Consider the following 15,547-nt stretch of genomic DNA (forward strand, 5'->3'; position numbering starts at 1 on the left):
AATTGCTTGTGGGACAGTGCTGGCTCCTGGCACAGCATTGACTGATATTGATGTGTGCCTGTGTTGATACGCAGCAGCCACATGATCAAGGGTTGCTTGCCTATTTAGAAGCATCACGCTCGCTTTACTTCCCTTTAGTAACTATTTGCATTACCTCTCTTGGCCTTTATTATTACTGAAGGGGGACCAGTAATTGCAAGAAAGATTTGGACAGGTACCTGAGAAACCAGAAAAATGGGATAGGAACAATGTCTTGAGGGAAATGTATTGTTATTACAGAGTCAGTGACTTGGTCAGCTCAGAGGAGCTGCTGAGAATGGGATCAAGATCTCCTCTCAGTTACTTCCCTCTGTATCCCCATGTCTCCATGGAATACGAGAGGTTTTTCTGGTCTGTAAATAAAACCAGAACAGAGACTTTTTTTTTTTTTTTCCCCCTCTCATCATTCACACGATGAACATTAGATCACTTAAAAGCCCATTAACTAAAATCTTTTTGCTGAGGCAGGAACCAAATCAGCTTGACCAAAACACGCTGCTCTGTGCCTGTGTTTGTGAGAGGATGACTCCAAATAACACTTGGGGTTTACTCACGAAACAAAAACAGTGTGTTTTTGCTGAGCCAAAATCTGTTTAAGGATTTCATATGCAGCAGACCAGCTTCAGCCAAAGAGACCATGCCAGACTGCTGAATTCACTCAAACTTTTCCGTTTGTCTAAATCAAAAGGAAAAAAAAAGGCACTTTCAGCAAGGGAATTAAATAGTTGCACTAATTTACCCCTTCCCCATGTTCCTTGGGCAGTGTGTCAAAGGGAAGTCCTTGTCCATATTTTCAATGGGGAAGGTGGAAGAAAGAAAGAGATAAATTAAATTTATCCTTTCATAAGTTACCAAATGCTGTCAGCTCATTGCTAGCAACTGAGGTGGTCTCTTTCCAGATTTACAGGATCTTGTCCTGTATAATTTTTCTGGGCTTTGCTATATTTCAGGCAAGAAAACGCATAATGTCATCAAGAAAAAAGTTTTCAGGTTATTTAGCTTGTCAGTTCTCCTATCTGCTTCCTATATAAACCAGAAAAAAACATTTCACTGCTACCGCACATTTCATTATCTGTTCTTATCTTGCTGGATGAATTTTTCTCACTGTTTATTTCCATTCAATGAGAAATTATTTATGCCAGAAGCAATATTTTCCCAGCAAACTGCCAGCATTGTTACAATTTTCCATCTTTTTTGTCCTTCCACCCTCACTTTTTAAAAAGTATTTGCATTGACAGATGAAGGTGGGATAGCAGGGTTCTCCCAGGGCTCTGGATTCAGTCCTGGCTCTCAGGACATGCCATCCCTGCCAGAAATTGCCCAAGTACCATCCAAGCTCAGCCCAGCCCTCTCTCCCTCACTGCTGCTGAAAGTCTGTTTCAGAGCAACACTGCTCAGGTGGCTAAAAAGCATCTTCTAATTTCCTGGCTATGTTTATTAGTGACCTGTTTATAGCCATTTGTTCTTGTGCCAACTCTGCCTTTTGCTTCAATAGCTCTTTTCCCTCCTCTGTATTTACATCCCTGCTGTATTTATAGACAGCAGTCATGTTCCCTTCATTTTGCTGGGCTTAACAAGCCAATCTCTTTTAGTCCTGTCTCATAAAACAGGCTTTCCAGGCCCTGATTATCCTCCATCCTAGTTGCTTTTCTCTGCACCTGTTCATGTTTGAATTCATCTTTCCTGATAAAGTCAAACCAGTTTAAAATCACTGAAATATCCCACTGTCTGAAGGACCAGATTTGATTATTTTTCCAGCCAGAAGCACTGTAATAAAGCTCAGCATTATTTTATGAGGGCTATGAACCATAGCTATGTATTTTCTTAGGCTCAGGTATTATCTAATTATTACTTGAGGACTACACTACTTAATAAAGCTCCTTTTCTGACTACTCAAGAGACACGTGGCTGTGATTGGCATGAAGCAGATGCTTGCTTTGCCTGCGACATCGCTCCATTCACTGCTGGGGGAGAATCTATTTATTTAACTTTACCAGTTAACCTTTATTTTTTAAGGTTTGCAATATCATCCATCAAATTGGGAGGATTGCTTTTCACAGGTGCAAATGAGTCATCACATGTTTGCCAGCTTGGAAAACATTTAGAAAATTAGGGGCTAGAACTTTAGGGGGAAAAAAAAAAGGAAAGGGACAATAAACTACAGTCAGTCTCACAGCCCTTGCTGGGTTGTGGCTGTCCTGCAAGAAGCAGAGATGGGTTTTCTTCCATCACAGGTTTTGTGCTGGTCTCTGAGATCCTTGTCAGCAAACGTCAGTGGGTCTAAAGCTGAGCCCATCCCGTAATGAAACAGTTATCCCAGCCTTAAAGGCAGGATTAACTACCCGAAGTGGAGGGGAGAGCCCCTCTGCACTTTTTAACACCTCATGAAGAGATCTGGCTGCCAACAAAAGGAAAATCCTAATGTGTAAAAAATGCATAATAATAAGGACTTTGGCTGAGTGGAATTCCATCACGGATCAGATGAAATTGCCTTGTGCAACTTGCTGAGGGCTCCATGCTATGCTAAATGACCTTTGTACCATGTAAAATGGGCACTGCAGCAGGATGCGGGGAGGACCAGGGGCTGGGCTGCTCTTTTATTTTCCCCCCTATGGAGTTCAAGCTTGTCAAGAATACAACAAAAACGAGAGGGAGAAAGAGGGGGAAGAAACGTCCCATTGAATTTTTCATGAATGATTTTTGTCAGAGGAGAAGGAACATCTGTGTTTACGAAGGGTCCGAGGAGGGGGCTCAGCAAAAGCAGGATGCCACTGCCTGGTCCTGGGTGCCCAAGGACATGTACAACGCCCTATTCCAGTGGTAAAATCCAACCTGTGCTGCAATATTTTAAGGCTATAGCTGAAAAGGATCCTGCCTTTGCCCTCAGTGTTGCATGCCTGAGACTGCCTGCTTTGCCCTTGTGAAGCAGGAGTGATTCCCAGAGGATTTGGGTCTGAGGTTCAATGGGCCCAGATGCTCAGCACCCTAAAAATCAATCCCTTAATGACTCAAAATGATGAAAAACCCATGACTGCCCCATTTGTTGATGTGTCTGAGAAGGGCTGTTGGGTCCATGTCCCTGTCCACATGGGACTGATCATCACCTGAGGCCATCCATGGGTGCCTCCAGAAACCATGAGGAGTTTTTCTTTCTTCTTTTTTTGCTGGAGTTTCCTCACCTCTCTCAGAGGCACCTGGGGCTGACAAGAGCTGAAAAGATGAAGCAGGGAAGGACAGAGGGACTGATCCCCACAGAGGTGTTTAACACTGTCTTGGATCACACACTCAGAGCTACATTTGGCACCACATTTGAGACCAGGAGTCAGCCTCTCTCAGCTCAGACTGGCAGGAGCTGTGGGGCTCTTTCCTTTTGTTTGAAGTAGGGGACTGTGAGCCTTTCTGTAGAGTCAAGGGGGGATTTTACTTCACAATTTCTCTCCTATGTCATGATCAAAGATGTTCTTGATCAATCCTCCACCAACAGCACAGCTCTGAGTCTCTGACTGGAAGTCTGCCATTTATTACTGCAGGGCAATGTTTTTTATGCCATGGAGGTGGACATGTGGAAGAGCTGTTCAGTGTGACTTTGGGACTGGACACATGTGGCAAAGTTGCTTGTGGTGAAGGAAGACTGAGCTCAGTGTCATCATGTCTGCTGTCAGTTCTGCCTCCATTCTGCTCACTCCACTAAGGACAGGAACTGATGTGCTGGAAGCTGTACAAACACAATGCAAACTCTCGCACCTGCTACTAGCTTAGGATGCTCCCTTAATAAAAGAAAAAATAAATAGACACCCAAAACTGATGAAAGGGATCCAAAGTATCTCAACAACTGTGTTGTACGTCTGCAGAAGCAGGATATGAACATCTGTTGTAATGCACTCTGTGGCTTTGTGTTCAATCTGGCTATGCATCAAGTGTCAAACTTCCCAAGAGCTCACCATTCAAACCACAGCCAGATTTCAATCAAGCGTTTTTCACCAGAGCTCATCAGGTCAGCAGCCACCCTGAAAGTTTGCCCAGGAGGCTGATGAAGGGTTCTGAAAGAAGCAAGCTGATTGCAGGTGCAGAGCACCCGAAAATCAACCCTTGAGTTGTTGTCAAGACTTGTATTTCTGATACCTTCTGCTCCCAAATAATCCTGCACTGCCCCACAAGTTCACACCCATGTACCCCGAAGGGGAAACAAGCCTGAACAGGCAGAGATGAGTATCTGCTCCATGGCATTGGATACCTAAAGTGCTCCAGTCTCCTGAGGGTTATCCATGCTGCCTTGCAGCTCCTCAAAGATTCCCCAAGAAAAGATACAAAACTCCCAGAGCACACAGTATTCCTGAAGGTCAGATGGCACAAGGAGAACACAGCCAGAGAGGAGCTGGAGTCCTGGGTTCTTTTTCTACCCACTCCAGTACCATTTTACATGACTCAAAACTGTTTATTCACTCTACCTCCAAATCTCTTTTTACTTATCTATGGAATTCATACCCACCTGCCAGAAATTTTTCATGAATTAATTTGGTCTGGGAATGTTGGAAGAGCTGTTACTGAAATACAAAGGGGATTTTTTTAATATTATTATTTTTATTAAATCTTGTTCCTCCCCCAGTCCTCCCTCCACCCACTGCCCATGGCCGGAAGGTAACTTTGCACCTTCTGAGAGCATTACAGAGCAAGTTCTTCCACAAATCTCCCTGGAACTTTCCTCCCCATGGGCTGGTATCATCAGTCAGAGACCTGATCCATCTGGAGATAACAGGAGTAATTTATCCTTTGTGGCAGCTCATCTTCTTGCCCAGACATCCTCAGTGCTGAAGCAGGGTGAAATCTTTCCCTTGGAGGACAAGAAGGAGAAATTGCCCTTGATAGCTCTTTTTCTGGCAGTAGCAGCAACATTTGGCTCTGGTGACATCCGATGCCCCTTCCCTGGCTGAGACAGCCACAGAACACACACAGAAAGCACACTTGTTGCAATTCCAGCTTTTCCTCCCATGCTACCTCCCCTTGGATGGGTTTTGCTCTTTAGGCAGAGTTGGATCTCTGGGCAAGGGCTCAGGGGGATGGAGGTTCCCTCTGCCCCGTCAGCGCTGCTCGTATGTCATGTGAGAGCACCAGGGCCGCTGAGCAAGGTTCCTCCAACCCCAGTCGTGGACAGCAGCTCTCACACCTCTGAGGAAGGACCTTTCCCCAGAGACATTACTGGACAGAGTCCTGTTACGTGGCTTTTGGTCAGCACACTGTAAGCACTGCTCTGTGCCCCACAGTGCAGTTAGGAGTGCTCTGCCAGCCCCACGACTCCACAGTCGTGGCACATTTACCTACACAGGGTGTGCTGAGCAAATCTCCACGGTGCCTTCCCCCAGCACCAACCAGTCCCCTCACAGCAACCTCTTTCTTCTTCAGTTCAAAGTGCTCTGGCACTTCATCTGGAAAATTCTTTAAATCTACATTACCTCTGCCTTATTTAATCTTTTCGGGAGCGCTGACATCCAGTGCATGAAAAAAGAGATTTTAAGCTGAAAAGAAAGCAGCCCCTGATCACTTCTTGGAGCAAAGTTACAAACGGAATTGGAAACTGGAAGGTGAAAAGAATATGTTACCTTTTAAGTGTCACGTTTTTCTCTGCAAAAATGCCTTTTAACTGAGCAGTCACAGAAGGCATAGGAATAGCATCAAGCCATGGCCTTAGATCTTGCTCTGTGTTTTGCTCCTAAACAGGTGCCCTTGGTGCTGGCTTTGTTTTTGCAGAAATGGGGGCCACCAGGCACTTACTTGGAATTTGGAAATCTCTTAGACTTGGGAAGCACTGAGAGTCCTCATTGCTTACACTTCATAGCACAAACCAAATCCATCCTCAGCATCAGCAGCACAGAGACAGACCAGGGCACTGCAAATATCAGAAAGAAAAGCAAACAGGAATTTGTAGGCAGCACCAATGTAGCTGAACACCATAAATCCCTATCTGTCACACCTGGAAGCTGCAAACCACAATGCCACTTGGAGCTTACCTGGGCTCAAGCTGAGGCATTGCAGACTGTGTGTCTGAGGGGAAGGATGTGCAGCAACACACTTATTGCACAAACATTTCCTCCATGCTGCAGGACACAGTGCAGACAGCACTTCCATGATCCTGGGTGAATCCCTATCGACAGGACTATTTTAGGACACAGTCAGGTAAGGACACAGCCCAGAGCACATCACCTCTCCAGGAGGCACAGCTGCCTCCAGCTAATTACAGGTCAAAACATATCCAAGGTCACCATAACCCCAAAGTGCCTTCCTGCATGAAAACACCTATTTACCTAGGATGGAAATAACATCAGCTGGCCCATGCCACATCCCAGCAGGACTGTTCTTACACTTCTCCTGGTGGATGTAGGATTTGCAGGTGCCCATGACAGAGAGGAGATGGGCGAAGGTGCTGGGACAGGATGGGGAGTTGCACGGTTCACTGTGCAGGTCAAAAGCAGATGGAGGGAGAAGAAAGGCTGAAGCAGCCCTCCAGGGCTGTTTTTTCCTGGGCATCTCACAAATACCATCATCTTCAACATCCTTGCTGCAACTGCACCCGCATCTTCACCAGCAATGTCTGACTAGGTTCACATCCTTGGGGCCCAGTCCCTCCTACACGGTGGCTGTCTCTTGGACCGCTTGCACCAGCCACCCCTGTCCCCTTGGTTCTGAGTTTAGCTCTAAAATACTTTTGTGTCTGACCCCTTTTCCTTTTTTACCTCTAGGACACTCACCTGAGCTGGGACCCATCAATTTTGACAGAACTTCAGCAGGAATTTTTCCCAATTAAGAAGAAGAAAGCCACAGTTTCCCTATAGAAGAGATAATCTCTGCTGTTTGTGAGCAAACAGGCTGTAGGACACAAATAAGAGCGGTGTAACAGAATAAAATACAACTTACACATCAGACAGGCTGACAAATGTTGATTAAAATGTCTCCTTTCACAATCAAATGGCAAATATAAAGGCATATTTTCTTATCTGTTAAGGAGCTGTCATAGCAGCCTAGGCCAGAAACGCTTTGATATTGTACAATATCCAGTGATGTGAGTGCCCTTTGCAGAAACAGGCACGAGTCTTTTACTGCAGGAGATCTTGTCTCAGTCTTCTCCTCTGACAGTTTGATTTAAGACAGCTCAATTCAGTTGTTTATGCAAAGGCATCCAGTCTTCAGGGTCCAGTCTTCAGGGTCCTTCTGGCCCCCAGAGGACACAAATGGCCTCAACCCTTCTGTTTGATGTGTTGGCCCTCTTCAGGAGTTTGACAAACTCCCAGTCTTGTCCAGAGCAGCAGATAACCATTTCAAGGTGGTCAGATGGAGCTCTTAGTCCTCTGTGCATCAAGCTGCAGTTTGCAAAGCTTGAAATGACTTTTCCTCCTTGTCTTTTAAAACAGCCTGGGAGATCTGGGGATGGGATCTACAGCAGGGCCCTTTCTTAAGCAGGCATCATCACATCCTTCTGTCATACACATACCAAAAGCAACCTAGAGGAGACCTCTTTCCCAGAGCACTGATTAGAGGTTTATTGGTCTCCCTTGGGATGCTGGAGAACTCCCTGTGTGTGTACCTCCTCTGCATGCTCTGAGTCCACCAAGTATCAAAACAAAATACAAACTATAAGGAACAATTTGGTTTTTATTTATACAACAAAGCAGTAGGCATGCAAGGCAGAGGCAAAGGAAGCTCCATCTCTGGCTGCTGAAGAACTCCCCCTGAGCATCAGGTACAGCCTCAGCTCAGCAAGGCTTCATTTACATCCAGCAGCTCTAGGGAAAGCTCTGGTTAGTGGAAGGAAAGAGGGGGAAGCAGGGTTTGCACCAGAGTGCTGTGGCTCACGCCCTACAAGCTTGAGCATTACAGGTGGTGGATGCACGGACAAAAGCCTGGGAGAATATCCTGCTCCTGAACAGATGCAGAGAGCCAGGAGCTGGAAATGTCTGTCTGCTCCCAAAGCAGTGGGGAGCTGCAGCTGCAGGCAGTGCCGCGAGGGAGGGCTGGTGCCAGCAACTCCATCAGAGCAGCTCCAGGACAAGCTCCGGTGCAGACAGCTCTGACTCACCAGCTCTCCCAGATTTGTCCTGGAGCAGGAGAAAAGGGTGAGCCCACACCACCCCACAACGATGATTGTGTTCCTCCACAGCAGCAGCTGTGCAGGGATGTGAGCCAGAGGAGATGGAAATACTGCTCACTTCTTGCCCTGCTTTCCATCCCATCCCTTGAACAGACAGGACAAACAGAAGAAGTCCTGCTTAATTCTCGACGTACAGACCAGGACACTGAAGGATGTGCTGGGAGGCAGCAGACAAAGACCAAGAGACTGATGGCACAGGAAAAAGAGGCAAAGCAGGGAACTGAACACAGATCCTTTGGGGCAATTGGCCCACCTGGCAGGGTCTCCTCTCTAAGGGAAAGCACTCCAGTTAAACACCTATTTCTCCAGTGTTTATCCACGCCTGAGTTTGCCAGTGCTTCTCATCATTGCCAGGGCCCCCCTCTCCCAAAGCACCCCAAATGTGCAATTCATACCTGGAGCTGCCTGAGGGAGGACGGGCTTGGCTCTGATGCTGAGCAGACAGGTGAGCGCTGATGGTACTGCAGCTCCTCCAGGGGAATGATTACCTGATTTATCTCCAGCCAAATCCTCCCTGATGTAAATTGTAGAAGCTCACTTGGCAGGAAGCCCCATCCCCTTATATAAGCTGAAATATTGCCCTTTGAGATTTATCCATTACTGCCAGACTGCTGAGCCGTCTGTCTTCAGCAAGGGCCTCAGAAGAGGAGAGGATGGTTGTGTTCATACCAGTTTTGTCTGTGCAAGGTAAGTGTTATTGCGCATTTTCCCCTGCAGCAGAGAGCCCAATGTCACCTGGACAGAGATTCCTCCTCTCTGTTGTGCTGAGACACTGGCTCAAATAGTAAGAATTCAATTTGTTGCTGTAAATATCTTTCACATTTAAATGCTTGATCTTGAGTGACCTCTCCAGTCATTTGTGCCCCAGTTTGCTGGAGGGATCTGCTCCCCATCCCCACACTCCCACAGCAATTGGACCGGTTGTGTTTGGAGAGCAACGTGTTTAAACACTCTGAGGGCTGACAGGCCCAGGGAAGGAAGGCAGCTATTCCCTCTGCAAAGCTCTGATAAGGCCAAGGGTCTGGCTGATAGACCTGGAGGTGCTGATGGGGTCTGCTGCGTTTTGAAGTGCTCATTACACAACTGCAGATTGCAGAGGAGAGCAAACCTGGTGCCCAAAGTGTAAACCCAGAGATAGGGACAGGTAGCCAGAATTACACTGGCTGAGACATGGCTTCCCTCATTTAATGTCACTTAAGATGCCACTTGAACATAAAACCACTTCCTTGCACTGAGGTTTAATAGCTGCCCTGTGGCTATTATCATTCCTGAATCCACTGTTGAGCACTGACATCAGAGGAGCTGGTGCAGAGAGGTTTTTGGGCAGAGCTGGGTCAGGTCTTCCCAATTTGGTGACAATTCACAGCCCTGAGTAGGAGCATCCACTGAGAGCTATTGTCCTGGCAAGGGCACCTCTTCCCTTTCTATCTTCCATGTCCCAATCTCATTCAGAAAGATATATTTCAGCTCATCCTACCCAGCCCACTGCTTTGAGCTCAGGTCCTCTCTGCCATTCCCACAGCACTGAGCCAAACCACTGCTTCTCCAAGGGGAAGCCAGCTTGGATGCAATTTTCCCTGGTTGTAAGGGCAGCCGGGAAATGAATTGCTGGCTCTCACTGCACAAATTGCTGTGCCCCTTCGTGGTGCATGCTCTATTTGACTCTTATGACAGACCCCTTTGCCACCTGGCTGCAGGGAAGAGCCTCATTTGAACCCCCAAAAAAGCAAAACTGGGGTTTGAAGTGTGAGATCCTGGACTAGGTAAACTCCAACTTACAGTAAGACAGCCCCCCCATCCCCTTCAGCATGCTGTCATGTTTCTCAAGGGCTGGGGACCATTGTAAGAGAACAATGCAGCATTTCTATAAAAGAGGAGAGCACAGTTAATAAGTTCACTAACTGAGAAAAACAGCCTTTTAATATCTCTCTTTGTGACTCATAGTGTGAGAGCCAGCTGTTACTACTGGAGAGAAATTCCTTGCTGATTAGTCTTTTAAAGGGCTTCCCAGATAATTAAATAATGATTTCTCTCCCCATTCATTCTAAGTGACAGGAGAGACTGGCAAACCCACTAAGCATGGAAGGGCAGCATGTTTTCCCAAGACTTATAGGAGCTTAGCTATTCTGCAGCTAATCCGGTGCTTAAACCCAGCCGCAGATCCCCGCACCAAGGGACAGCCTGTCCCACCTTCGTGGTGCTCCAGGGCTGACCTGGGTTTGGCTGAAATCCTGAAAATAGGCTTTAGGCCAGGGCTGTGTTTTCAAATATGAAATTATAACAGGAAGGATAGTCTCACCTGGGCAGACAAATTAGCTTTTCTTCGCCTCAGCTTCCTGAGAAAGCGGCTTTGCCTGGGGCTTGCACGAGCTCAGCAGTGGTGAAGGTGAATTAATCCTTCTCTGTCCTCCCTGGACTGTGCTCAGAGCCACCACTAGACAGAATGAGTGACCAATACAGAGGCCATTTGGGGGGATTTCTGGGATAATCTGGCCTTCAGCACATCCACTGTGCTTCCAAGTCACAGCATGAATCACAGTGATTTGCTCAGGCAGGAATTTCAGGCATGAAATCGTGTGGCCTCTCTGGGTACAGCTCCATTGGTCTGATGGAGTTATTCTGGATTTCCACCAAAGCATAAAAGGTGAAGGACAACCCATGTGTTCTCCAGGTGAAACCAGGGGTAATCAGGTATATCCAGTTAATGCAGGATTGGGAAGCAGACATGTCTACACTTGAATAACTGAATTCTCACTTATTTTCACGTTTGGCTTTTAGAGAGGGTCCTTACCTCATACCTTACTAAATCAGTGGGAAATTTCAGGGTTCAATAACCTCTGGGAAAAATTACAGTCAAAAACTAGGGTCACCACCAACAGAAAAAAAGACGTAGCACATATTTCACCAAAGAACAAGACTGGTTAGTAGCTTCAGTTGTGCTGAAACATTTTTTCCAGTGAGCAGATGCTTTTATTTAATTGAAAACCAATGCAAAATATCATCTGAGACAGAAAAACATTGACCAACCTTATAAATATGTGAAAATGAGCTTGCAAGTTTTGCCCATTCCTAATTGAGAATCTGTTCTCGTGGTTAATTGAGAATCTGTTTACGGGCAAGACAGGGGTGGGATAGATAGGAGGGAGAAAATATTTAAGAAGCAAGTGTTCTATCAGTAACATACTGTAATGAGAATTTAGCAAAAAAAATTATTAATTTCATTTTTTTAACTGAGATCCATCTGGCCATCTTGGCAAGGAGAAAAAATGCAGCATTAGCGAAAGAGATTTTTGAAGAAGTTGTTCCAACCTAAGTGCAACCCACAAGGGATGTTTAGGCACTTGGAAATATTACAGATTTGTAATGTCCCTACAACACCAGTTGTTAACCATTGGATTGTCAGGTAAACTGAGGCAGAAAGAGGTTAAGTAATAGTACTGTGTGACAAACCATGTCAGAGGTTGAAGTGCTTCCTCCTGTCTTTGCTCCAAGCCTCAAGGAAACATCACCCAACCACAGTGAAACCCCGAGATGGAGTGAACTCTCTGACGACAGGCGATTTTGGATGAACTGCTTCCCGACTCACAGTCATGAAGGCAATGGGCACTGCAAAACTTTCTGTGGAAGCCCAGCTGGGGGAGGATTCTCCTATGGAAAACTTGCATTTAAATGGCATTGAGCACTTAGCCTGACAAAAAGCAGGAAACTCAAAGCAAAGGGTGACACTGTCTTTAACTTACATTTTTATGCCTTTTATTCCTTTCTTCCCCACAGCACAAATCAAGGACAGGGGGTTAAATTGATTCCATCGTGAACTCCCTGTGTTCAGTGATCTTCCACCAGAAATGTTTGGTGGCCCGTATCATCAGACTAAGCAACTTTTCCTGCGAGTAGGAAATTTAGGCATGATTTTCTGATTCACTTCTCAAAGTGCAGAAGACCTCCATAGCCACCCTTGTTCAAGGGGAACGAGTGCTCCCAGCAGCCTGGGTCCCAATCCCTTGACCCTGGAGGGAAGGTTAGTGAGACAGAGGTGCTGGGAGACAGGAAGAAATGAGGATGCTTTGTAAACTGATAATGTTCCCTTTGATCTGAAAAGAGTGAAGGAAGACAGAACCTCTTTTAGATAAGCCATGGAAAGAGAGCAGTCCAGCCATGAGGGCTGAGCTTCAGCAGAGGCTGGAAGAAAGATGGACCTCTTGCTAAAAAATAAATGCTTTAAAACCCCAAAGCTGAGCTTCCTGAGCAAGTGATAACTTCTTTATTAGCATCTTTAATTCAACAAATTATGGTTTTCACATCTGTTGAAGCCATTAAAAAAATTCTAAAAACCCTCAGCAAAACTAGCCTGAATTCACAGGGAGTCCTAAGCATTGAGAAGTCCAAACTTATGGTCAAAATGCTACCACTCCCCATTCCTTTTTATTAGCTGAGTTCTTAGGAAAAAAACTACCTTTAAAGCATTACTACATAATTTGCCACTTGAAAGGTCCCCGTTGATCTGTCTCGTTATTCTGCTCCTCTGCAAAGGCAGACACTGACCACCTTCCCTGATGGATCAGGAGGAAACCAAATCCTGCTGGCAGGCTTGCTGGACAGCAGAACCAGCAGTGGGTGCAATGACCAACATCTGGGAATTAAGGCTGGCTCTCTGCTGTTTGCAGATGTCCCCGTGCCCTTAGAGTCCTCTGGGGACAGACTTACAAAACAGGTTGAGTTGAGCCATTGTTTTACTCCTAAAATGAGACAGCTGGTTTTCCCCCGTGGCTTTAAACAGATACAAGAGCCTCTTCTTCAGGGAGTTGTGCCAGGGCAGGTGTTGAGGTGTGGAAATGGAGCAAAAGAAGAGGTCATAAAGGTAATCATGTCCAGGATCTTAGGGACAAATTCAGGGACTTTCAGAGACAGAGGGTGGGGTTGCAATACCTCTTCATTCCCCACACTCATGAGGAAAATCTGAGGTCTTCACCCAGGCTGTTATCAGACAACACACTGAATAACACATCAGAAAATCTCTGCTATGCTTTGAAATGTGCACTGTGATGAAGACTCCACCACTGTGGCAGGTACAGGGGACATTCATTACCTTGAGCACTCAGTGACACTGGGTGATGCAGCAAGGTCTCCTAGTTGTGCTGCTCCTGTGCATTGAAAAGTGGATTTTTCCAGCAGAAATCAGCTCACTGGAGAAGGACGGATTTGGCAATAGCAGTATTGCTGCCACAAGTGCAACACAAAGGGACGGTGTGGCACAGTTTTCCCAGCACAGGCACTGAAAGAGGTCTTCATATCAGCAGGAGAGACCCTCAAAAGAACTTGCATTGCTTTTTTCAAGAGAGGCTCCAGGTGAATAATTATCCTAGGTTGAATCTTGGCCTTCCCAATCTCAACAGTCACTTTTGAACTGCACCAGGAAGGGAGCTGTGGTTCCACAGTGAAGATGTTCATGTTTTCAGAGGGAGCTGCACATCCAGATAACTCTCCTGTTTACCCACCAAACACTGCCCTGGCATTGTGGCTGGCACTAGAAGACTGATTTTTAATGCCTTCAACTGCTGGTAGCAAGTCCCTGGCAATCTCAGCTGGTAACTTATTGATAAAGCAATGAAACCCTGGATGCAAGGAGCAGCATCTGCTTCAGCCTGGGGATCTGGGGAGGGTTGAGGTTCGATCTTGTCTTTTTTTAACTACTAGGAAAACATGATAATCAAATCTCTCTGCCACTCTTAATTAGCAAGGGGGAAAAGCAGTACAAGGAATAATTAGCAGGGGCAACTTTCCTTTAATATGAGGCCACAGCCAGCCACCCCAGGCGATCGAAACACATCGGATTGTGCAGGGGCATTCAAAGTCAGCTACAAAAGCAGAGGAACTCCCCTACATCCTAACGTTACTGCCCTCCTTATATTGCACTATAAAACCGGCGTGTCAAAAAGGCTAGAGATTTTACACTTAGTGTCAGTGATGACTATAAACATAGTCATTAGACTAATTATGTTGGTGTTTTTACCACCTTTATTCTACTAATTGGTCTAAAAGCCAAACAGGGACATCATTACTTTACACAAACAAGCAATTATTGGGCCATAAACACACCCTGGTTTGTGTTCCCTGGGTGAGGAGGGAGCTCCTAATGCTCTCTCTGTGGTGTCTGCCACAATAACAGGCATTACTGATGCACTTGACTTTAGCTCTGCTTACAAAGAGCCCTCAAAGCTGCTGATACACAGGAGAAACTGAATGTTTGTTACCTCCCTACAAACAGATTAAGGAAAATGGCATAACTCCAGGTTCAGCCCATGCATCGCTCTTTGTGCCAGCATAGCTCGACTTCATTTTTCGTTGGGCTTTGTTGTGTATTTGCTCTTCTAGGAAGGGACGGCTCAATGGATGTAGCCAGAATAATTTGTTTATGAGACACCCACGAGAAATGTTTTATTTCCAAGAAATCTGGTCTCCTTGCAGGCTAGTGGGTGAAACATTACCCATGGCTTTCCAAGACTTGTCATTGCCTAGAGCTCTGCAAAATGCATCTGCTTTGCCTGAAAGGGCAGCATCTTCCCAGGTTACACTCCCTGGCAGTCCTTCACCAGTTATTGCTCTCCCACTTTGGCTGTTTCACTAAATGCTTCCAAGGAACAGTGACTGCTCTTCATTCCTCCTTGCATTCCTGGGAAGGCCATATCTGCTGGCTGCAGCGTTTTGCTTGAAGGCTCTGTGCACTTCATGCATGTAAGCACAGGCTGCGTTTGAAATTGCACTTATTGCAGAGCAAACATTTGCACGTGGTTAGAAGAGCTGGATTACGTGTCACCTGGCAGCCAGGGCTCAGAGACCTGGGCTCTTCATCACCCACAGCAAAGATTTCAATACCATAATCCCTCACAGAAACCCTAACACACCTACTTCCAGTGACTGTGTGTGCAAGGGGTGCTTAGAAAATGTATGGGGGAAAAAAAAAAAAAAAACAAAAGAGAAATCCACCTCAATATTAGCACACTAGCAATATAAAAATGATCTAATATGATTATCATGGTCTAAAACTTTATTTTTTTTTACCATACAGATAGCTGGTCTTCAAATGAGATTATAAACTGAAGTTATCTTTGTGTAGAACAAAAGTTGACCATTCTTTGTCTTTAAGAGGCCACAGTGATTTTCTGTAAGCACTGAGATATCAAGAAAAGATTAGGGCATTTGGAAGAGGGAGGTTTATCGCAGGCAAAGCAGGGAATGACCTTGCATCATCCAAAATTCCTTCCTCAGTGTCCCCCGGGTGTGATAGTCCTCAACACTGTTTCAAATGTGTTTCAACAAATTGAAAGGCAGCGTTGTCATGATCCATTAAATAATACATGTGTTTCCTAC

General features: G+C 45.8%; 1 long non-coding RNA gene across 22 annotated transcripts in view; it reads right to left on the reverse strand.

Moving 5' to 3' along the window:
• Window positions 1–8,683, reverse strand: part of LOC125326506 — a 56,793-nt gene extending 48,110 nt beyond the window's left edge. For 14 of the 22 annotated variants that reach the window (XR_007203856.1, XR_007203854.1, XR_007203855.1 and 11 more), the window contains exons 1-3: window positions 6,045–8,683; window positions 4,690–5,923; window positions 4,529–4,583 (exon numbers count right to left, since the gene is read on the reverse strand). This is a non-coding gene — a long non-coding RNA (uncharacterized LOC125326506). The remainder of the gene's footprint in view (window positions 1–4,528; window positions 4,584–4,689; window positions 5,924–6,044) is intronic. The other 8 variants (XR_007203867.1, XR_007203865.1, XR_007203860.1 and 5 more) reach the window with 8 other exon arrangements.
• Window positions 8,684–15,547: the final 6,864 nt, after the last annotated feature.

The sequence above is a fragment of the Corvus hawaiiensis genome, chromosome 5 (assembly GCF_020740725.1).
Source record: "Corvus hawaiiensis isolate bCorHaw1 chromosome 5, bCorHaw1.pri.cur, whole genome shotgun sequence".
Taxonomy (NCBI): Eukaryota; Metazoa; Chordata; class Aves; order Passeriformes; family Corvidae; genus Corvus; species Corvus hawaiiensis.